General features: G+C 43.9%; 1 protein-coding gene across 1 annotated transcript in view; it reads right to left on the bottom strand.

The window, feature by feature from the left end:
• The window catches only part of fut8b (fucosyltransferase 8b (alpha (1,6) fucosyltransferase)), a 132,601-nt gene extending 109,782 nt beyond the window's left edge, over positions 1 to 22,819 (bottom strand). Inside the window, exon 1 of the mRNA XM_050058236.1 lies at positions 22,627 to 22,819. The gene's annotated coding sequence lies outside the window, so the exon portion shown is untranslated. The remainder of the gene's footprint in view (positions 1 to 22,626) is intronic.
• Positions 22,820 to 23,170: the final 351 nt, after the last annotated feature.

Below are 23,170 nucleotides of genomic sequence, written 5' to 3'. Positions count from 1 at the left end.
ACCATGGCCATCTGGAAGGCTGGTGGGAGCTGAGGACCTAACAGTGAGAGCAGACTGCCACCTAATACACACACCTGATCTCAAGCCAATGTCTATCTGCGAGTGTGTGTGTTGAGAGAGAGACAGAGAGGGATTGAGTACAAGGAATATTACGGAAATCAAGAGGGGGGTGTTTGCGCGGCCATTTAATATGATTCTACATATCTGTCAGCCGCCTGGAAAATGAGTTGAGAAATAAAAGAAGCCTGAGGAACAGTGACAGATGGAGAGAAAATGAGATATCATAAGTGTGTCAGATCATATTGACGGGGGTGTCTCTAAACAGAATTACTGTTCCTTTGATATTAATCACGTGACCTGAGCCATTTGTGTTCACTTGCCACGGAAACCCTAGAATGACAATGACAATTATGATTAGTGAGGATGATATAATAGTGTAGCGGGGAAGGGAAATTTTCCAGGATGAGAAAAAAAAGGAAAATGCCCAAAAAAGGAAGGCACTAGCTCGAATGCCTCACCACCTTTATTTCAGAGCAGGGTCCTTCTCTGACAGAGTTGACTCCTGCCAAAGCCAATGGTAAACTTACTGTAAAAATTAATTTCAGCTGGTTTCTTGCAGACAGAAGGAGGCGTTTGGGTTAGGGTTAGTGAAGGAAAACAAAGCCCTGTATTGGCGTTCGACCCCCACAGTGTGGACATGCAGGCAGGCTGGCTAGACCAGTCAAATCCTTCGCAAACAGGTCCCAGTGCAAGCCAGAGTGCAACTGGACTAAAACATCAGAGGTGCATCGACAGTATCTGTAACATCAGTGCTGCAGCTGATAAGGGACCTTTATACTCATAGTCCGCATCAGAAAGTTAATTATTCTGTTTCAGACACCAGAGCTGATGCTTTTTATGATATGTCCTTTGATGTGTCCTTTTCCCCCCTCAGTTTTTCCATTACATTATTATTATAGTGTGAAAAATCCTTTATAGTCTGTATAGAGAATGATAAAAATCAAAATATATGACTTGAGGTTTACAATATATATAGAGTAACCTTCTGTGAATTAATTTCTCTGATGCACAGTTTCATTCAACTGGTTGATCCATTTAATGGAACACTCAGATTGTTTAGTTTATATGCACCTCTATTAAATATAAAATGTTGCTTTGCTTTGCAAAGACACTTTCCATTTCCTTTTCCAGGTCCAGTGCTTTTTTCCAATTCTCTTTGCCAAGATCCTGGAGTCAGCTTTTTTTTCTAAATTAATCATTTTGAGGCATTATTTGCTCAGCTTATTAAAAGGATATCTTCACCTTTATGGCGGGTATTCCCTCAACTGCCCATGTTGCTGTTTCACCAGCGCTGCTCTTTCTCTGAAGGCTTTTGTGTAGCCTGCGCGGCTGTAAAAGAGACCTGTGTTCTTTTCACTACTGCTGCAACAAACACTTATGATAATCATTTATTTTCTCCATCAATCAGTTGATAGTTTGGTCTATGAAATGTCACAGAATAATGATGAATGTCCATATTTCAGAGCCCAAGGTGACACTGTCAAATGGCTTCTTTTATCTAAAACCCAAACATATTAAAGGGCTGCGTTCAGGTGATTGCTGTCTCCCTAAATCATTTTGTGATGAAGTTAAAAATGCCCATCAGAAACAGTCAATTTTAACGTTCACATACGCAAAGAGAAGCAGATCATCACAGAATATTTGTACATTTTGTTTAAAAAATGTAAACAGTCACAGCTGTTGCTTAATTTTCTGTTGATTTACTAATCTACTGACTATTTCAGCTGTACTTCCTGGTTTCCAAGGGTTGTGGTTGTGGCTGAGTATCATTTAAAGAAATCAATACAAGTACCAATATCAGTACCCTTCAATATAATACTTATTTGTTACCTTTTTGGTGGCATGCTTACTGTGCGTTCCAATACCCATACTACCATACTTTATAGTGTGCCAGAAAAAGATTCAGTATGTCCCAATTATTGTTGCACGGTATACCGGTACTAAAATAGTACCGCGGTACTAGAGTATTCCAAACGGTACTATACTGCATTTGGAAAATACCGGTACTTTGAAATTGATTCAATTCATTAATTTAGTTAATTTATTTTACTCATTTATGCACACAAACGCCTTTCTTGTTCCTATTGGAGCACAGATTGCGCAAGTGGTGTGTATGACAACACCTGTATCAACATTTGCAGCTGGCGCACGTGAAAAAAGGCAAGAGAAAGTCTGCCTCGCAAAGGGAGACATCACGAGACAACGCAAACTTGGTGGAACATTTGAGTTACCAAACCGTGACGTCCGTACCGAGGTACTTACCGAACCATGATTTTGTTTTTACCGTTACACCCCTACTATTTATTGTTCTGAAGGTTTGTATCCAAAAGGACTTTTCCTTAGGAAAAGTACCGAAGAGTATCGAAAAGTATCGAAATTCATATTGGTATTGGTACCGAAACAAAGATTTTGGTATCGTGACAACGCTAGTCCCAATATATAGTGTATGAAATGCAGTATGCCAAAAATACCAGGATGTTCTACTACATCCGGTCCGATTTCACGGTAATCAAGACAGCATGCTTTTCTAGCTGTTCTGGCCCACAATCCTCTGCACAGTGGACGCAAACAGCTGATTGATAGTTAAACAACATACATCGCAAAGTAACAACAGCAAAGCTCTCCCGGTTGATCTCAGAATCTGGAGAATCAGGTAAGTGGCGTTTGGTTAATCTCCAAGGTAACTTATATAAAAACAAGAGGGTCAAAGTTCAGTGTGTAATGTTACGAAAAAGTAGCTCGTTCCGATTGTGTGTGTACTGCATGAAACCATACATACTTTTAAAGGGCAGCTGCAGTACATTGTAAAAGTAAAAACAAAAAGTATGCGATTCGGAACGCACCCTTAATTCCCTTTGGCATTGCCAGTTCCATCGAATACAACCTTCTCAACTTTACCACAACACCGACCGCACAGGTCATAGCTGCTGCAGTTGTGGGCCAATCACATGCTGCATTAAACCAAAGAACATTGCAGTGATTGGCTGTGAGAAAACTCCATAGAAATAATGTTTTTCCCAGATCTAGGTACAAAAAGGGTTGAATTCATGTACTGTTTGACTGCTAATGTTTTGCTACTTCTTGGCGTTGGGTAGGGCTGGGCGAAATGGCTAAAAATGTTATCACAATAAAAAGAATTCACAACACGATACTGATAACAATCTATAAAAGTCAAAAGCATTATTTCTTTCAAGTTTAAAGGCTGATTTTTGCTCCAGAGAAAGTTGAAGATACTGGACAGTTAATTACAATTTATTGTCAGAACATGACAAACACTTGCCAAACAGCAGAACATTTCACAAATCTGAGGTAGATTCAAAACTTATAACAATAATTACACTGAGAAATTTTCATTTCGGTCAGGAGCATGTCAAACTCTTTGTGCAGACGTTTTAAAACATTTTCCAAGTGTTTTAGCTGACAATGGAAACAGAATAGACACAAATTAAGTATCAGCTGTGGGCCGTTCTCTCTGTACAAGTTTTACACCCACAGTATTTAATTTCTGCCGTTTTTTAATCAAAACAGTAACAAAAGACTTTGACGATGTTGTGAATGTGGGGTCATTTATTGCCCATGAAAATCTATCTGACGTGACTGAGGCAAGAAATCATGTTAATTGACGAAGAAATGTATTAAAGGTTTATTAACATACTTTTAGTCATGTTAAGTCACATCGTTCTGTTAAAACAGCCAGTTAGTCAGTCACGTTAACCTGCTAACTTATCATTAGCATTATATAAGTTGATTATACAGCTACTGTAGCTTTGGTTATATGGCAAATTGAATTATAGGGTAGTGCTGCCCTGTTATCAGCGGTCAAAACAGTCATACTAGACATAACTTTATGAGCATGTTGAATGTTGTTCTAAAGTTATAATGTTACTGTACACATCCATGGCTGGTCTCGTCTTCTTCTTCTATTACTACTACTGCTGCTTCTTTTTCTTCTTCTTCTGATTTAATTATATGGAGAATTTATTGAACGTTTATTATACCTCCATCGAGGAAAATTATATCCAGATAATTATTGTTACTGCTTCATCGCCCAGCCCTAGTACTGGGTTATTTGGGTCGATACCTTAAAGCTAATGAGTACTGCTGTCCAGCCCTATAGTTGTGGTCCTCTTTATTCCACTGCCGTAGAGTGCATACAAACAAACAACACAAAGCTGCAGTAAGTGTACACAAATGTGTACTCTGTGCTGTGTTTGACTGTCTCTTCTTCTGGCGAGTTCGACTTTTGCTGTTATTACACCACTGCCTTGAGCCTGGTTTGAGCGGGTCCGACACAGTCTGGGTCTATTGCTTCTTGCAGTGTTGCCTACATTGTAGGTCAATGTGCACGCTAACACACTCATACAAAAAACACACACACACACACAGTATGCATACCGACAAATACACAGCGAGGCCCCTTGGCTATATAACCACTCTGCTTGCCTCCAATATAATATATGTTGTTTGTTTGCTGGATGTGAGCTAGCCAGCAGCATTACCCTGATGCAGCCAAGCGTAGCCTGCACTGGACACACACTCTGTCAATGGCAGTAAGCAAGCAAGAGTACTGCACTGCCAGAGATATGGAGCAACAAATCTATACCTCTCACAGAATGGGAGAGCGTGCAGGGGAGGGAGTGGGGGGGGGTGTATCTAGCTACAATATATGATAGAATTTGATAAACAGCAGGGGTCAGGAGGCAGGTCAGCACACCATTAAGTTATTCTGACAATTTTGATCCATTGCACACAGTACTGGGACGAGGCACTGGGCGTCACCTTGGAGAAAAACGAATGGAGAGGGGAAAAACTGGCAGGAAGCATAAAACAAACAGAGACCGTCTTTACTGCAGGAGATGAGAGGAGATAAGAGACATCAGAGGGAGAGTGTGCTTTATCAGAACGCAACGAGAAACCAGGAGGAGAAACGCACTTCCTCCAGGGAGAGGGGAGGAGAAGGAATGGGCAATATGGAGGGAGAGAGCTGATGTAAAACTGCGTTATAAATCATGTAGAGCCCCATTAAGAGAAAATTAAACAATAATACTTTTTGACTTATTGCAGGGTTGTAATAATCGTAATGACAAAACCCTGAGAAAATCCTGAGAATTGAGTATATTGGACAATCCTGGGGAGTGGAAATGGACGGGAAATGGGTGGAGTGTTAATATTCTGTACTGTACATTTCTGCTTTCTACGCTGTGTAATGGCCTTGAGCTCAGTGAGGGCAGTTTGAGACTCAATGGGGGAAACGAAGGCCTTTGTTTTAATTAACAGTTCAATTATCAGGCAGCTAATGGCTTGGTAAATATAATGGGTTAATAACTCAGTGAGCAGATCAATCATCTGATTGTCATTTTGTGAAGCTGGAGAAAGTTCCAATTTAGGCACACGTCTATGTACAGTATGTGTGTGGGTATGTATGTATGTGTGCTGTTATATCAGCAAAGAGCACAGCGCAGCAGCCATTGCTTAGATTCCTGTGTGAAATAGAAAAACTGACCCAGTATCAGCTCTTAGCTGTACATATCGGGAGGTCATTTTCTGTAAGCCGATGATCCTGATGTTTGGCAGTCTGAGATGCTCACAAAGTAGCTGTTAGCAGCTTGTGGAGTGTAGGTCAACTGTCTAAAATGAAAGGAAAACATCTCTCCAGTCACTGTAATAGACAAATAGACTACGTAAGGGGAAACTATTTCTATAGCCTTCATATCCTTAAGATATGTTGAATCACGGCAGCTTCGAGATAACCTTACGTACAGTGGATTCATTCAGATGAAGTACTTAAAATGTGTGTGTGTTGGAGGGCATGCGTGTGGGCATGAGCCCAATGAGGCAGAAAGGGTGCCAGTAGCCTTTGAGGAAGGAGCATGTGTCCGGCATCCACCGCTGTTGTGCTGGGTCACAGATGTCACCTGCTCCAGCAGCCTGCCTCACACCACTCGCCCTCCCCCCACCACTTGCCCACTTGTAAACAGCACTACACTGGAGGCGAATACAAGCAGCCCACAGTGCTGTCGGTTATCTGGATTCTATCATATTGTTTTCGGATTCAAACGTGGGTCACGGAGTGATCACAAGAGTCAAAGACACGTCTGGTTAAATAGGAGAAATGTTATCCAGAGCTACTGGCTATGTTATGTTGGCATGGCCTTGCCAAGTAGTGACACTGCAAAGTTAAACTGAATTAAACACTGCTGGCTGGTGGGTTGGTGGCCTTAAACACAGCAAATTAGCCTGGAAAGAAGCCCAGCGAAGGGAAGCGTACTAAGATAATGTCAGCCACGAGAAAAAGTGTGAAACCACAATCCCACAAAATAAACAAACTATGAGACAAAGACGTGTGTGTACATGTTTGTGTGTCTGTCTGTGGCAAGAGCATATAGACTCTGCTAATCTTTCAAAAGAGCTCCCTTGCAGTTGTGTGGTCATCTTTTTGAGAGGGCCTGAAATTCCTTTTGCACGCCTCACCACTTGTTTGCTTGAGAAACCGAGAACGCTTTACCACAGGAATCCTCCATGGAGATTGTTGATGTGTGCATCTTTCTCTTCCTCGCTCTCTCTCTCTCTCACACACACATTAAATGTGCCCACCCACACATCACTGACATTTCTTTTCGGAGCCTCTTTAAATTACCACGCATATTAGGAGAGCACTGCCAAGACCCCTTTTTATTATTCCTCTTAATCTCGTGTGTTTACGGGGTCAACGGCTGCCCCCACTCCACCCTTCCCTCTCCCCTTCACACCTCCGCCACTCTCTGGCTCCCCTCTCCCCCCTCAGCCAGCAGAAACAGACAAGCGGTTACACCCAGTCTCCCGTGGAGCCCCTGCTGCACTGCACCGACAGATCAGGGTAGGACAGCATGGCACACTCCTGCTACACGCCTGCCTCCTCTCCCTGCACTTGCCGCCAACCAAACCCACTTGCTACCAACTGTGACTCGCTCCTCAGAAAACCAGCCAGGCAGTTCTGCATGCCAGTTCAATGTTGTTCAAATGCCACATGGTCATGATTTTAATTAATATTCTGTTTTTAAGCTTTTTTGGGTTACAGTTGGGTGTCTGATAGTTTAGGATTTCTAATAAAGATTAAGGTGTTGGTACGCTTTTAAAAAATTGCTTTTTGGATAATTGAACAGCATCTGAAGTTCCCCTCCCCCACACCTTTCCAAAGACTGAATTAAAGGGACAGCACCCGACAGTTTCTGTGACTTTCAGAAACCGAAAAATCTGAATAACATGCAAAGTTGTCAAGTGTGCAGAACTGATAAGGTGTCTAGGTGTCCAACTTCTCTCTCAAGCATTCTTCACACCACTACTCATGTCACTTTCTGAGTATACAACCAAATGCAACCCCATGAATGGTTCAAGGTGAGACAATCTAAATGTGTGCACCGATACCTCCATGACAATGACTGATTGCCTCACTTCCCTCTCTATGTCTATGACAGCAAGCTTTTTGCTCCACCTCCGACTGTCGCCATTTGGAACAATCCTGTACAAACACCTTTGACCTAAAGGCTTGTTTACACCTGGTATTATGTGTCCAATTGTTCAGACCACATTCAGAGGTGGTCTGAGCTGCATGTGGCCACATTCTTTCAGCAGTGTAAACGCTAATATGTCCTGGGTCACGTAGAAGGACTGCCTACTCAGCTGACATCCTCTATATGTTACTTCCCACTTTCTGTTGCTGCCAATGCAGCACTTAAGGACCATCTCCGGAGTCACTCTCCTTCCAGCTAAAGGTCAGCCCAACGTCTGCCTGGGTTAGCACAAGCTAACAGACCAGCAGCAGCTGTTAAACGGTCCCAACAAACTCACACCGACACTGGGTTGGCCTAACTCTGTCGTTGCCATTGATAACTGTTAGGTAATGTTAGCCGTGTGATGCTAACAGTTAGCCCTGTCACTGTATGTGTGCTGGCAGACTCTCACCAACTGTCACTTCATACTCCAGCAGCAGTAGTATCCAAGTGACGGGCGCTTAAAGAAGTACTTCACTGCCGGACAGATGGCCTTTAACACTCCTGCTAATGAGTGATGTAATGTGAATGCGTCTATTTAAAACAATGGCAGCCGGTTTGCAAGAAACAATGTCAATCTCTTACAGTTAAACAGTGAGGCAAAACACGTTTCTGAAAAATCTGAGGCGAGAAATAGGTAACCCCGCAATGGAATCTTGGTTTATATTTGACCAGCGCTGCTTAGTTTCACCGTTTAATCTGTTTTTCCGGCCTCTGTTTTCATAGTGCAGGAAACAGCATGGCGCCCACTTCCTGTTCATAAACTCTCACTATTACAGCTAAACACGGCACTAAAATATGCTTCTAAAAACATTTTAGGCAAGAAATAAGCTGTGCAACAAAAAATTCTTGATATATATTCAATCAGCACTGCCTAGGTTTATCATTTGATCGGATTTTGGTCCGAGTTTGAGAGGGCGGGGTGGGTCTGTCTCTTCATCTGCTTCTATACTCTTTGTGTTTGCGGTGGCAGCATGAGTGATAGTAAATACAAAAATGCACAAGTACAGCCTCTAGTTCGAGCAACAGGCCGAGAGCCAGTGAAACCAGAGCCAGGTGACATCAATTACGTCATCCAGCAGAGTTTTGCCAGGGGGCGAAGACGGACATCAAGGCAGTGGTTAGATGGAGTGAAGTTCATTGCAGTTACACATACTACCCACATTGTTTTGATACAAAGCTGCTAGTTAAAAATAAAAATGCATTTGGTCTTTGCAAATGGAAATGACGCACATGTTTATTTGTATTTAGGCTAACGGGGAAGTGACATCAGATCACAAGCAGTCACTCGAGACACATATGGAAACACATTCTAATGCCAGGTGTAAACAGGCTCTTAGACTTGATAGGATGACACTTTGTATGAATGAGTTTGTTTGAAGCACACTGAGCCCTGTGCTTACAAACACTATTTACTTCAGAATGATTTCTGCACACATTCAAGGACAAAGTATCTTCCTGTTAAAGGAAACAATCCAGTATAAACCTTGCAGAACAGTAAAGCTATCTGGTGCAGAACACGCTGCACAAGCTGCTTGAACAGAGTTGGCGGATGTTTCTCTTAAGCTACAGCCATTGTTAACTTCAGTCCTTGGAGAGAAGTCCAGGATGGCACCTAAGGGGGTAACTTTCATTGTGTTGGCTGTCAGTCAACGGACGGACACGAGTAGTTAAACGGTGAACTGCTCTTTTCAAGTTAAGTTTTGAAACGAAGTGCTTTAGTTTATCATTCAAGTACGGGTTCATAATATAATGCTGAGGTGAAATTCGTGATTTTCTGGCTTTGCTTGCACGAACTATCCAAGGGCACGAAGAGGGTTCACTCAAGTATGGAGGCAGGGGCACTAGGAGCGCAATGTGGGGGCCTGGTGGGCGCTCGCAGCCAATGCTTCTAATCCCAGTTAAGACAAGCCCGGCAGGCGAGCCGACACAAAGGAGCTTGGTCCAGTGTTAGTGGAATTAAAGCAAAGCCTCTCCTCTGTTGTTATGCTAATCCACAAGACAATGATTATCTGCAGGGCAACGTTGCCACGGTGATAAACATGGCTCAAGAGTGCCTCAATTAGGGCGCCAATTGCCAGAGAAGAGCAAAGACCGAGTGAGGCCGACGACGATGCTATGAACGACAAAGAGAAAAAGAGTGCGAGAGGGGGTTTGTTATTTTAATAGAGTGGATGGGACAGTTTTTAATAGATGGGTAGGCTCACAGATGAAGCATGACCCTTAGCTTAACCTTGGCGGGGCGTGACTCACTCCATGCTGTGAAGACTTCCCCACTCACTGGGACGAATACAAGTACATGTAATAAGCTCTCAAATGCAGACAGTGTACATTATTCTACAACCACTATAGGGTGCCATAATGACTCACAATAACATGTTCTTTATGTTGTGAATGTGGAACAGTGATGAGTACGTACGCCAAACGAGGTTGCCGCTTGCCTCATTCTTCCTCTAATGTGACAGCACAGCAGTTCAGGTGGTTGCACTCTTTTAGTTTTTGTTTAAACATCAAGAGTTGGAGGACAACCATAACACTGGATTCATCTATAATAATCCTTCATTTACTCCACAAATCAAAGTGAGGAGGCAAAGCCCTCGCCGGGTGTTTAAAGCTCCTCACTGAGTTGATGTGCCAACTTGAATTCTTCGCTGTTGTCACAAGATCAAAGAAAAGTAAAAACCAGGCGAGGGGAGGCTGTTTTTCCGTTTCTGGAGCGGCTTGTCACACAGCTATTTTACAGATGCATATTTGAAAACCTGGTAGTGTGGCTGGCATCACGCGAGTGTCTCCGCCATCCTCGTCAACTCTAGCTCTGGGTCACAGACGGATGGTATACATCCCATTGGCTCAGACTACTTACATCCTGTCTTCTGTCACACTTTCCCGCTGTTTCCATGAGGAAGGTTTCATCATGTTTTGGCATGTGGTCAGTCACTTGCTCTTGCTCTCTCCCTGCTCTCCTCTCCCCGTCTGTCCCACAGCTCCAACAGCATAATAGGCCTTGGACTGCTGTGTCATCTCATTGAGTCCTATTAGGGGCTCTTATATCTGACTGGCATGTTGTTATTGCTCTCCCAGACCACAGCTAAAACTGAGAAATGGGTCTGCCAAGCGGGCCCTTTAAAGTCCCCTCTGTATTGATGGCACTGGCAACGAGGAGCAGTGGAGTTGTGGTGAAGGGTCGCACCATAACAACATAAAAAGAAAGGAAAGAGGGGGTGGTGATGCCGTGTGCTGCAGCACCCCTGGGGCTACATGACAGGCATGTCAGATGCAAATGGTCTCACGCTGGTTTGCCAAGGGCTTTGCCATAGGTGAATGCCAGCGCTGCCACTCTCACAAATGCTGAAGCTTGCAGAGGCAGCAGGTTGCACAGTAGAAAAGTGCTGATTGGGGTTGGGGTCCAATTGCCGGTTCCATCTGGATCCGGTTCCCAGTCTGCAAAATATTTGTTACCCTTTGATCTATCCTCTTTGTTTTTACTATCTTAAGTTGCTTGCAAACGATGAGGGCTTTGGAAGAATTTAGATTTTATAAGTGGGTTTAATACTGGATTCAGTAATGCTACTGAACCTCAACCCTTGTGCTGATATGGTAAAGCAAAGGTTGCCTATGAACCTTAGCCACAGCAAGCCGAAGGTCGACTGTTGGTCAATGTCGGGCCTTTAGTGAGCGTCTGTTGCTCTAGTTTTTCTTGTGTGTCCTGCTCTGTTGGCACTAGTTGGCCCTTGTCTGTGTTTTTTGGCTGGAACAGTATGTTGAATCAGTGCTGGAGACGCACGAGCCCATCTGTGAATGAAATCACACAGACGGGAAGTTCAAACGGAAGTAAGGAAAGCAAATAAAAGTCAAGAGGGTGTGCGATCAAAACAAACTTGTTTTATTAGGTAAGCTTTGCTTTAGGCATTGAGCTCTTAAGCAGAAACAGTTTGTAACTGTTTGTGTACTTGTTCATTAGTGCAAAGTATATATTCTTTGCTCTTTTAACATCGGGTTATGTCGTTGCAGTGCTAACTAGCTAGCATCATGACGGTCTTCCCGTTTCCCTTTTAAATGACGAATACAGACTACCACCGCCTGTTGGTATATAGAGTTATTCCCCCTCATGCAAGCACAGGACATACATGTTAGTTAGCTGTTGGTTGCAGTCTTTGCGGTGAGTTCAGGTGCAGAGTTTTGGCCAAGAAACAAGTGACTTCAGGTGACACAACAGCCAGCCTTCATCGCCACTAGTTCCGTGATGTCAGTTTGGTGTGTCTGGCCCTTTACTGCGAGCTAAGTGCAGGTTTTGGGTCTGTACAAGAGGTCCTGCAGGGTTCATAGTCTTGCTCTGCTACACTAGTGGAGCAAGTGTTACAGTTGCACTATTTTTTTAAGCCAATGACCTCCACAACAACCCAAGCTGAAAATAAATTAAGAAACAGCAAGGAGGGTGGTGCAGAATAGGGACAAAGACAAAGAGGAAGAGGAAGAAAGGGGGTAAAGAAAAAAAACAAGAGTGTTTTTTTTTCCCCCCTTTCTGTGGAACATGGTGTCTCGAGAAGCATCAAAGACAAGCAGCATCTGTACCTCCCAAAGCCCCAAATGATAAAAGACCAAGCTATCCTCCTGCCCTTCAGACAGATTCTTCAAAATCTTGAGGCTCAGGCTCATGCTGGTAAAATCACACTCCTCCCCACATGCAACCAGCTAAACTGTAGATACACTGTGTCTGACTGATGCTTCAGAGACACTAGAGAGCGCTTAACCCTCCCCTGTATCAGTCACTAGCTCAATGCTGAGAGAGATTACATCCTGTAGACAGAAGGTTTAAGTTGTACTGCAGCCTTCCACAATGCACTCGAAAGCTGATGTAACACAGGAAGATGTCGGCCTCTTAGACATTTGTGAAGTGATTGTTCTGCAAGGTGTGACACTGCAGGAAGCTACGAGATGGCCACAAGACAGCATTTAGCAAAGAGAATGAATCAAAATTACAAACAGCTTTCTAGCAAATGTACACCTCAATTTACCCTCAACTTTATGGTTAATGTTTGCACAACAATCCCCAAACCCTTTTCACTTCAGCAATTATTTATTTTAGAAGCGATGTGGAACTGAAAAATCAATGTGCCCCTTTTTGATGGAAAACCCCTGGCAGCCAATGAAGTCTGTGTTGTCTTGAGAGTAATACAAGTTACTTTTCACAAGACATGCACATTATTTATGTAAACTGCCCCTGCGACATACAAACACCAGCCGTCGGCATTGTACAAGAACTGAAACTATGTATTGATGTTGCAGTATAAAAGAAAGCAATATCTATAATGCAAAGCCCACAACATGAGAATTATGAATTCATTTTATAACTCAATCAATAACAGAAACATTGGGAATGAGACTTCTCTGGCACACAGGACTACTAAATACCCAGAAATATCATTAAGCAACAAGAGATTGGACATCACTGAGTGGTCCAATGGGAGATATACCCAAAATCATCTAAAGGGGAGTCACATCTATTCACTTAATACATCCTTAAATCTATTCCTCAAATGCACCGCAACTGCACTATATGTCAAAATAATGCTGATGTGATGTTTTGTCCTCATTTTGCAGATCCAGCTCTCTGCGGTACTCTCTTCTGTCTTTGGGTGAGCAAATTGCAGAGGTATGAATTAATGTCAAATCATTGTGTGAGGATCATGGTGTAATCCGCTCCTTAACACTGCCGTGATCCCTCCGTTTGTACAATGAACATGCAGATATTTCATTCATTCCTCATTATTTGAGGGAACAGAAGAAGAAACAGCAGAATCTGCCACCAAGGTACTGCTGAATACACTGAATTGTATATATCCAACTGAATCAGTGGTTAGCTGTTAATTGGTTAACCGCAGAGAAAAGTTTTGAGCGATTACATATGTCAGTCTATAGGGTACTTGCGCTAGTTTGCAGTTTGCTGCACAATGCACCAACTGGTTCTGGTGGGAGTTAGCTAGCAGTGAAGCTCATTTGGCAACTACCGCTAGTAATGCTGTCTACCGAAATATTGTGCCCACCCCTGCCAAACACGCTTGCCCCAGTGAGTGAGCTGCTCAATGTTCAGCCGCAAACCCCCTTTAGCATTGCTAATTTTGTTGTTACTGCTAGCTCTGTTAGCACAGTTAGCTGCAAACAGTTAGCAGTGCCAGCACGGCTAGTGGTGCTAACATAGTTAACAATGCTAAAAAGTTTTTGCAGCTGAAAATGAAGCCGCTTACTCACTGCTTGAGGCCGGAGGGTGGCTACAATGACTCCTCAATTGCTAAATGAGCAGCACCACTAGCTAGCCCCCACCTGAACTGGGTGGTTAGCAATGCAGAGCAGCTAGGGCTAACGTTAGCTAACCAATAGTGATAAGAGGTCAGGCAGTTGGCACTATGTTTCAGCTTTTGGCGTGGCTAGCTGGTTGTCTGTTAGCAAAGCCAACAGAAAATACAATAAAAGGCAAGACCTTTAGATCATAAAACATTAAAATTTCTCAGCCTCTTAATGGATAGCGCTTTGAAATGGGGTGCTAAAGCTCACTGAGTCAATGGAGTGCTGGACTAAAAGCCTCTTGTATTAATGCTGGGCTATCGAAAAGAAATGTTTACCTAAATTGACACCCCTAATCCAACTCAATGCCAATACCAGTATACAAAAACATACCTGCTACATCCTGATGAAACTGATTTGAGTCTGCAACATACCGAAAATGTTGGGTTTACGGATTGAGTTCAGTTATGTATGTTGATGATTAAAGACGAACACAGCATTCACAGCTTTCTGGTTAAAATTCTGGTGCAGTCCTTCTTTGCAAAACACCGCCCTGATCCTTTGCTGGTGTCCTCAATTAAATCCACCTCAGCCCTAAAGCAGAGTTGTGAAAAAAGAACTCAAAAGAATAATACACCCTCAGATACTCTTACACCGTTGAAAACCATCAATATGTGATGAACAATGCATTCCAGGTGCTATTCTGTGATTGTTATAATTACTATTTTGTTGTACCCACTTTCATTCAGCCTTCCTCGTCTAATTTGACTTCAGTTAGTGATTTCCTATATTTCCCAGAGTGCTTTTCAACAGCCCCCAGAGAAAGGACCTGACAAGCTCAATGGAACAAGCTGTTTTATTCAGCTCTGGGTTATAGACCTATATGTAAGAGAAAAAAGATAGGGAGCATATCAGAGCTTTTTTTTTCAAGTCAAGAGCATAGTGTACTTTTGTTCAAACACAAAATGTCTAGTTGCTGCACTGCATTCTGGTCTTTTAAGGTTACTTATTGGAGAAATTAGCATCAGAGCCTGGTTAACAATGGATTCCCGCTGGTGTACTCATTGATCACTTAAAATGAACGGGCATGCTCCCTTATACCTGTCTGATCTCCTAAAACCTTATATTCCATCCTGTGCTCTCTGAACACAGGGCTCCTGTCTGTCCCCAGAGTTAAAAGGAAGTCAGCAGACCGCAGAGCCTTCTTCCTCTGGAATGAACCCCCCTGCTCACACGCCTTAACTGCAACTTAGTTGCTGATTCTTTGATTACTTCGAGCGTTGTATCTTGTACCATCATCCTTCTGGCTGTCTGTCTCAGTCTCAATAAATCTATTAAGCCCAGTACATATAGTCCATGTTTGTCTAGCCCATGAGGATCCTGTTTCTCTCCCTTGTATGCATATTGACCTTGTCTCTGTGTCTCCCTCTGTGTGTTTGTTTCCTTTCTCCTGTGAATGGTGGTGCTTGAGCTTTGCCTCTTGTGTGTTTGTGTAGTCTGTTCTCTTTCTAGGTTTCCATAGTCGAGAGGAGGTCGTGTGATTCAGGTTCTATCACTTGGCGGCACCTGGAATTTGCTCAACATCTTTCCAGGTATGTGTTGTTCATATATGTATCTGGAATTTTGTCCATACTGTAATTTTACACACTGCTCCTATTGGATATCGGTCCATCCTGGGACAGGGATCCTTTCTCTGTTGCTCTTTCTGAGGCATTCTCCATTTTTCTCCAGTTAACTTTCTTTTTCTTTGTCCGAATCAAGGGAAAAAGATGGATAAGATCCAAAGACAAAGGTTGTCGTATGCTGTACAGGATGTAAAGCCCCCTAAGGCAAATTTCTGATTTAAGAAATATAGTGCTGCAGGGATGACATTTTTGTAGGCCAGCCCGGAAGTTAGATTTGCCCTTGTTCCCTCAACAAAAATCCAATGGGATGAGTTTATGATACTTGCACGTTTTGTCCAGCAAGATAATCTTCACAAATTAACACCACTTTTATGGTTTTTGAAGTGTAAAAAGCTAACATTAGGCTATAAACAAGCAAGACTACGGCTGCATGACTACAACGTCACCATCACAATGAGGCTGTGTTTGTCATGATGACGTCCTATAGTCTCATTTAGCCACTTGTTAGCATCTGCCTTTTTTTTAACCCTCTGGAGTCGATGGATGCGCCAGTGCGTCCAAATCACAAGACCAATTTAAGATGATGTAGCAGCAAGACGCAGCCTCGCTGAGTCTTCGTTTCAACTTGTGTCTAAATTGCAAATTTCAAACTATATACCACTTTTAAATTGTGTTGATAGGCCAAGTAAAACCAGACCTATGATAAATAATTTACGCCAAGCTTTTTCCTGAATATTGTCATCACATTTGATGCGTGTTTGGTGCAGGAACAAAAAAGAAAACAAAAACAAACAAAAAAAAAAACAGGTTAGTCTAAGGAAAATGCTCGCAAGCAAAAAAAGAACATGGCACTCATGACAGTATGTCAAAATGAAAAAAATACCGTAAAGTCACACAAGTGAGGTTGTGCTGAATAAAAATCACACCAAACAAGGCAAGGTAAACAGTTTTTAAGGTGAAATTTAAAGGTAAAATCAAAAGTAGTCAAAAACGGCCAGTTAAACCCTTGACCCCAAAGGGTTAAGACAAGTTAAAGCTTCAGACTTTATGACTGGGGTATTTACTGACGCATGACAGTCTCTTAAGCTTGTGTTAACCACAGACTTTAGTTAAGGCATCAAACCAAAAACCCATAAAACCCAGATGAGGAAACCGAAAGTGCAAAAGCAGTAACTCGTTTCTTCGTTTGGGCTATATGACTAAAAGTGACTTGACTTTTGGGAAGTTCATCTTTATATTCTGTAAGGTGAGTGTTTGTATCTGCAGTGCCTGAATGCAGATTTTGCTGCATATTCACGGTGTGTCTGCTGTCTGATTGCTCCCCTGCTGTCCCCCAGTGCGCCATGCTGAGCCAGGTGACAGGACTCCTGCAACGGAAATCCAATCAGGCCAATCCTCTACGATCCCTCACAATCCTCTCAGCCGCCGCCGTACACCACCAACCATCGGTAACACACACACTGCACATGCCACACACACTTACAATGAACTCTTTGATAGCTACCGAGATGGACACATGCACATTCACCACCTCACCTCCTGTGAACTTGGCACAGACGTTGTGGCGGGTGGGGGCTTACAGTGCTAAGCGAAACGCTGAATCCCTTCCAGCTATGAGCAGTGTAGCTGACCCTACATTCTGACCTTGCAATGGAGGTCGCAGAGATGAATTTATCCCTGGGGGATCAATAGTGTAACAGCAAAAATCCACAAACACACCCCCCCCCCACCACCACCACCACCACCACCATTACAAACAAACCCTCCAGGAAGCAGGACTGGCACCAGTGACATAAATAGCCCCCCCTGTGAGAAAGATAATGCAGGCCTTTCATCATGTTCCAGGTCCCACTTTCCAGGGGCCTGGGGTTGAACCCTCTCTGGACCTATTTGGAGGTCACACACAGGCCACCCAATGCTGGTCAGTGCTGGATCAGATACCACTGGCTAAATGGAGGCCATTCAATAGTCCTCATGTGTGTGGGTAGAGGTGGAGTGGCTGCTGGGGATTTGGGCTTCCTGTTGAAAACAGAATAATATCCACAAACCCCCATGCAGAGGCAAGCCTGTCACACAACCTTTCTACCCAAGTGTGGGAAATGCACCCATTCTGTCAGATGAGCTCACAGTCTTGTTCTGTTCTATTCCCATGTGTGTGTGTCTTTGTGGGCTTGTGCATTCTGTGTTCTGGCTGCAGAATGAATTTGGGCTATTGTCACTGTGATCCTAATGGCCAGCATCTGGCTCTTTGGCGCTCTTTTTTATTTTTTGGGGTGGAGAGGGTTAGGGGGAAGGAGGGAGGGAGGGTGGAGGGGTGGGAGTGAGGTGGGTGATCTGACTGCTTACGCCTCAAGCTGCGCAGCTGTCCCAATTACTACCTCTCTCTTCTATCCTAATTTCCCCTCCGTACCCATCTGCCTCTTCCACACTCCAACTCTCTGTCCCTTCCATCCGTAGACGCCACTAGTGTGGGTTTGTGCTTCCAGGAGGCTCCCATGCTAGAAAGAGCCCTTTAGAGACCGAAGTAGGTTTAGATCCTGTTTTAAGTTTGACGCTGTGGGGTGCATAAGACCCAGACAGTGCAGTATCTTGTCATGTGGCTGAGAATTTTTAGCAGTATCGCTGAATCCCTCCAGCCCTCCATGCCTGCTCTGATCCTGGCCTGAGCTGGGGACTCAGAGGGGCTGACAAGGCTGTTTGATGGGCCATAGGCACTGAGCATCAGGGGATTTTGTGGGTAGGTGGGTGGGTGGTTGGCAGGAAGAGGGGGGCTGTTTGTGTCCCACAGTGAGTCCCTCAGCAACTTCTGATGAGCTAAAAATTCTCAGCCTGTGTCATACCCATGTGAGTATAGTTCCTCATACAGAGAAGGCTCTACAAATTTCACTGCTTTCTTCTTGTTCTGATGCTGAGCTTTTACAGAGACACGGTAAAAACTAAAATAAATGCGCAGGTCTATAGATATATAGATACACATGCATATAGGCACAAATGAATGCAAAGGTGCAAAGGAGGCTGTGCAACAAGGGGCAGTTAAGTGCTTCCTACTGAGAAGCAGAAAAAAAGGGAAGGAGAGAATTTAAGCGCTGCATGTGGATGGGTACATGCCTATTTCTGGACGGCTCCAATGAGCCGAGAAGAAATGTCGTAAGACCCACTTCCCAGCTCAGGCTGCAGCAGCAATAACTCCCAGAGATACAGCGAAAGCAAGCACACATAAGTGCGCATACACACACAAATACACATTCTTTCTGATGCGAGTGCACTGCAGGCCGGGCGGACTCCCTGCAGGGCCAAACAGAGCTGGGGCAGCACACTCTTTGAGGGGGGGAGTCCAGGTCAGGATCTCTGACTGGTCTAGCCCTCAACCCAAAACCAACACACATTCACACATCCTCCAAACCCACCCAAGACAGCTGTGGCTAAGGCATTATGTGATCTAGATCCAGTCCCTACACAAATCCAATCTGATGCCACATGGCTATCGGGCCCAGCTCCTCTTGTGCCTGTCTGACTGAATTCCTATTCAGAACTCCCCTTCCTCTACCCTGTCTTGAGACATTCAGCTGAGTAAGACAGGTAGACAAGCAGCGAGACATTTAGACAGGCAGACAGCAGGGCAGGCCTGCTGGGGCCTTTTCTTTTGCTGCTGCCGGAGAATGCTATCAGCCTGGATCAGGCTAGGCTGCTCAAGCTGAGCTTCAGCAGCCTCATGGCCCGGCTCGCTTTTCTCCATGGAAACCTGCCCCACACTCGCCCTGTGATTGGCTCGTACGATCACTAGACAGACACTATGTCTTACAATACAGATAATAATGGCCCTCTGGTAGGATGAGAGCAGGAGATGAGTGATGGCAGAAAGGCCTTTTTCCAACAGATTTTGCCCTTTAGAGAGGCTGCATTCTGCAAGCTCACAAAACTAGAGACTACAGGTACGCTCCTGCGCACGGCGTGCAGTCGGTTAGCTCTAATGACATCACTAAGATTTTCCACAAAGTCATTTGCATCTTAAGAGGTTAATGATCATTTTCTCATCTCTTTACTGGTGTCTCAAAAAGCCTAGAGGGTTAGAGGAGGCAGAAAATGGACACTCTCGCATGAAAAAATGCCACCCAAATGCCAACAATGGACATTGTTCACTGAACCATATGCACAAACCAGTTACTCTTTATCCGTCTCGTCTTGGCAGACCAAGGGTTTCATAATAAGACTCGGAGATGGGTGTGTGTCCGTGTATCCATACATAATCATTTCAGTCTTTCCCTTCCTCAAAGCAGATACAACAAAGGCAAAAGCTTCTTTTCAATGGCTTCTCCTCTATTTACAGTACATTGTCTGGAATTGGGGAGCAGAAATACCCTGCACAGAGATTAACAATACCAACAAAACAATGCTCCTAGATGAGCCTTCCTCTTTGGGTAACATTGTTACTGCAGCTCGCTACAAGCATTGCCATGTCTTGCATTGCCTCTTCACTTCAGTGTTCTTTGTGTTGGTAGCATGGGGCCCCCAAACTGGGAACACATCTTCAAAATGTGCTGTTTGTTTCCTCCATAGCTCTATTCAGCCCTCTCTTCTCATCTGTCTGACGTTTTCAGGAAGAAAAAAAAGGATATATCTGGGACAACAGGGTGCAAAAAGGGGATGTATGAACAGCACACTGAAGCCAATATCAAGCATTATACACACACTGTACAGTGAGCCAAAACACTGTGATGCTTGAAATTAGAATGGCTTTTCATGCAAACAGAGGCACTTGCTGGGCAGGTGACAGGCTGGTATTGCAGACAGAATTGAAATGAAAAACAAATCCAACTGCTATTTTAAATAAAACTCCACTTGGCAGCGGCTTGCTGCGCTAAACCAAACAGAGAAATGGAGCTTGCCACGTGACAAATGTGCACAGTGTTAAATACAGATAAAACTATGAAATGAGTCACCGCCCATTTTTGCTCACTGCACCGCGTCTAACCTCTTTGGCAGAGCAACACTAATATGTTTAATGAACTCATTAGTCAAAAATGAAGACAGACAGTGGCATGAGGCATGGAAGGTGGGAGCACAAAGGGCAGAGACGGAGGGAGGGAGGCAGACGCAGGAAGGGGGAAGAGAAAACAGCTGAAGTGAGGCACCTCTCTAGGAAGCACGTTCTCCTGTATTATAGATGCAGTATCATGTGTTACAGTAGCTACATGGTGGCAAATGCAACATTTGTCCGAAGCAATCAACTCAGCAAGCAGAAACAACACAATCTGGGCGGCATCCTGCGAGAAAAACGTCAAACCTGCCAAGTAAATTCCAAGGGTTACTGCGAGTGTTATCACTACTATTTAATTTAAGTGCTTCATCAAAATTACACAGCCTGGAATGAACTGCTCTAATGTAATTATTTGCACTTGGCTGATATGAATGGGTCCACCCATGGCTATGCCTATTCATTCCCCAAAAAACGTCTATGCCCAGATCAAAGCAAATTGTTGCCAGAGCATGAGTCACTTTGCTTTATGTAGACTAATTGGTCCCTGACAGTTTAAAAGAGTTCATATTTAAACAGGAGTCTATCTGAAGCAGCACAATCCTCTGGAATCCAAGACAGAGTTCCCCGGGCCGCCGCACAGACTGCTGTCACCGCGAAATATATGGCTGTTTACTTATTCATGAATGGGTTAGGGCTACTAACTCAATCAATCTGCTTCCAGTTACCTGGGCTGACTTTATTAGATAACATTAATGATGCATTAGTTGTCCATAGGTGTTGAGTTTCTCCCTTGTCAGCAACTACAATTCAAATGAGAACACAATGGATATTGGCTGCGAGTGGATCGAAACTTGGGGATAATTGTGGCACTATACAACACCGGGAGCTCATAATTCATCGTCAGACAATACGCTGTCAAAGAAATGAAAATCGCAGTATGCTTCTTGTAATATCACCTGCCAACAATAAGTGGTATGAACAGTAAAGAGGGAGGAAAGAGCCATACGTCATCCATATCGCAAATCGATTTCATGCAAAAGCAATAAAGCATTGCGCTTATTTTCCATCGAACCTGTCATATTAAATAAGATTAAAGGCAGCCATATTGTTCCTTGACATGCCTCACTTCTGAGATCATGACAATATTACAGCCATCCATATACTGGGAGTTGTGTGCATATATCACAAGCCATTTGGTGGCACTTTACATCACTGTGAAGTCATACATCCTCTCATGGGTGCCCCAGCTGGGTGCTGAACCTCTACCCTCACCAGCACCAGACTCCACATGCAGTCTGGGAAGCAGCTATGAAGTTTGCACTGTTTCCATATCATAATCACATATCAGGAGGCCTTATGACACATTAACCACACCTCCAGATACTGAAAACAAACGCACGCCTGCCTGCCTGCCTGCCTGGCTGTGGTGATTATTACAAAGCAATTCCCTGATACTAGCAGCAGTGCACCGAGGCTGAAACACAGGCAGCTGCTTTGTCTGCTCGCCTCACATAAAACACATTAACGGTAAAGACACTGAAGGATAACACACACACACACACACACACTTGTCAAGACACCTCCCATGTGTCATGTGTCTTTATTTTGTGCGCGAGGGTGGAGGTCAAACGCATTTCACTGTCATTTAACGGCTCACATACGTGCCCACGACAAACAGAAAACAAACGCAGACAGACAGCTAGCTTATACGCTACACGCTTTTAGCTCTGTCGGTGCCGTTACCGTTAAAAATGAAAGCACTTTACACCCATTCACACTGCACTGTCCACGGTCCAGGTAATGCTGCGGTGCTGGAGATGTGTCAGGCCAACTGCCGTGCTCGGCGCGCGGACACACTGGAAATTGTTTTGCCCACTTGCTTCTCCCAGTGGGCAACAAAGGGGACAGCGGGGCAGTTTATTTAGGATATAACGGACACCAGAACATCCCCCTGAAGCACAGCGAAAACAACCGAGCAGAGCGCCGAAATAACGGGACCACAAATCCCTGCCTACCGTGACCGCTATTTGGTCACCGTGATCTCAGCAGCGACGCAGTCAACAGGCCGGGATGTAGCGGGGGAATCTATGAGCTCGAGCCTCCGTAGCTTCCTACGTTTCCGCCATGCAGGCAGGGTTATATTATCACCTACCGTGACATGGTACACCGGCTTCCAGCGGCATCCGACCGGGGCTGCGGAGACCGGGACTGACGCAGCGGCAGCCGGGATTTGTTGCTCCACAAAATTGAGTAGAAAGGCTGCGGCGGAAACAGGAACTGGGAGAGCTGGGATCTGTGAATACGGCAGTCGAGGCTGCTCTGTGGGGATCTGCTGGATGGCCGGTGTCAACGCAGACCAGAGATGGGGGAACTTCATATCCGGTCATGACGTTTCAAAATAACAGGCGGTGTGGTCTCAGAGTACAGTACTCCTGAATCAACAGCTGGAGGTTAGTTAGTTAGACAGCGGCAGCTGTAAGTGATTTTTTAATTATTTTTTATATTATATTATATTATATTATATTATATTTATTTTAGATATATTCTAAAATATATGTGCCCTGCTGTCTGCCTGTCTATATTATATTATTTCTTTTATATTACACTATATATTATATATTTTTATATTTTATATTATTAACACTACAATTTAGAACTGCTCTCAAAATTTGAACTTCATTTTAAATGTTTTTTTT

The sequence above is a fragment of the Epinephelus moara genome, chromosome 12 (assembly GCF_006386435.1).
Source record: "Epinephelus moara isolate mb chromosome 12, YSFRI_EMoa_1.0, whole genome shotgun sequence".
Lineage (NCBI taxonomy): Eukaryota > Metazoa > Chordata > Actinopteri > Perciformes > Serranidae > Epinephelus > Epinephelus moara.
Note: the sequence above shows the minus strand (reverse complement) of the source record. Positions and strands in the feature narration are given on the sequence as shown.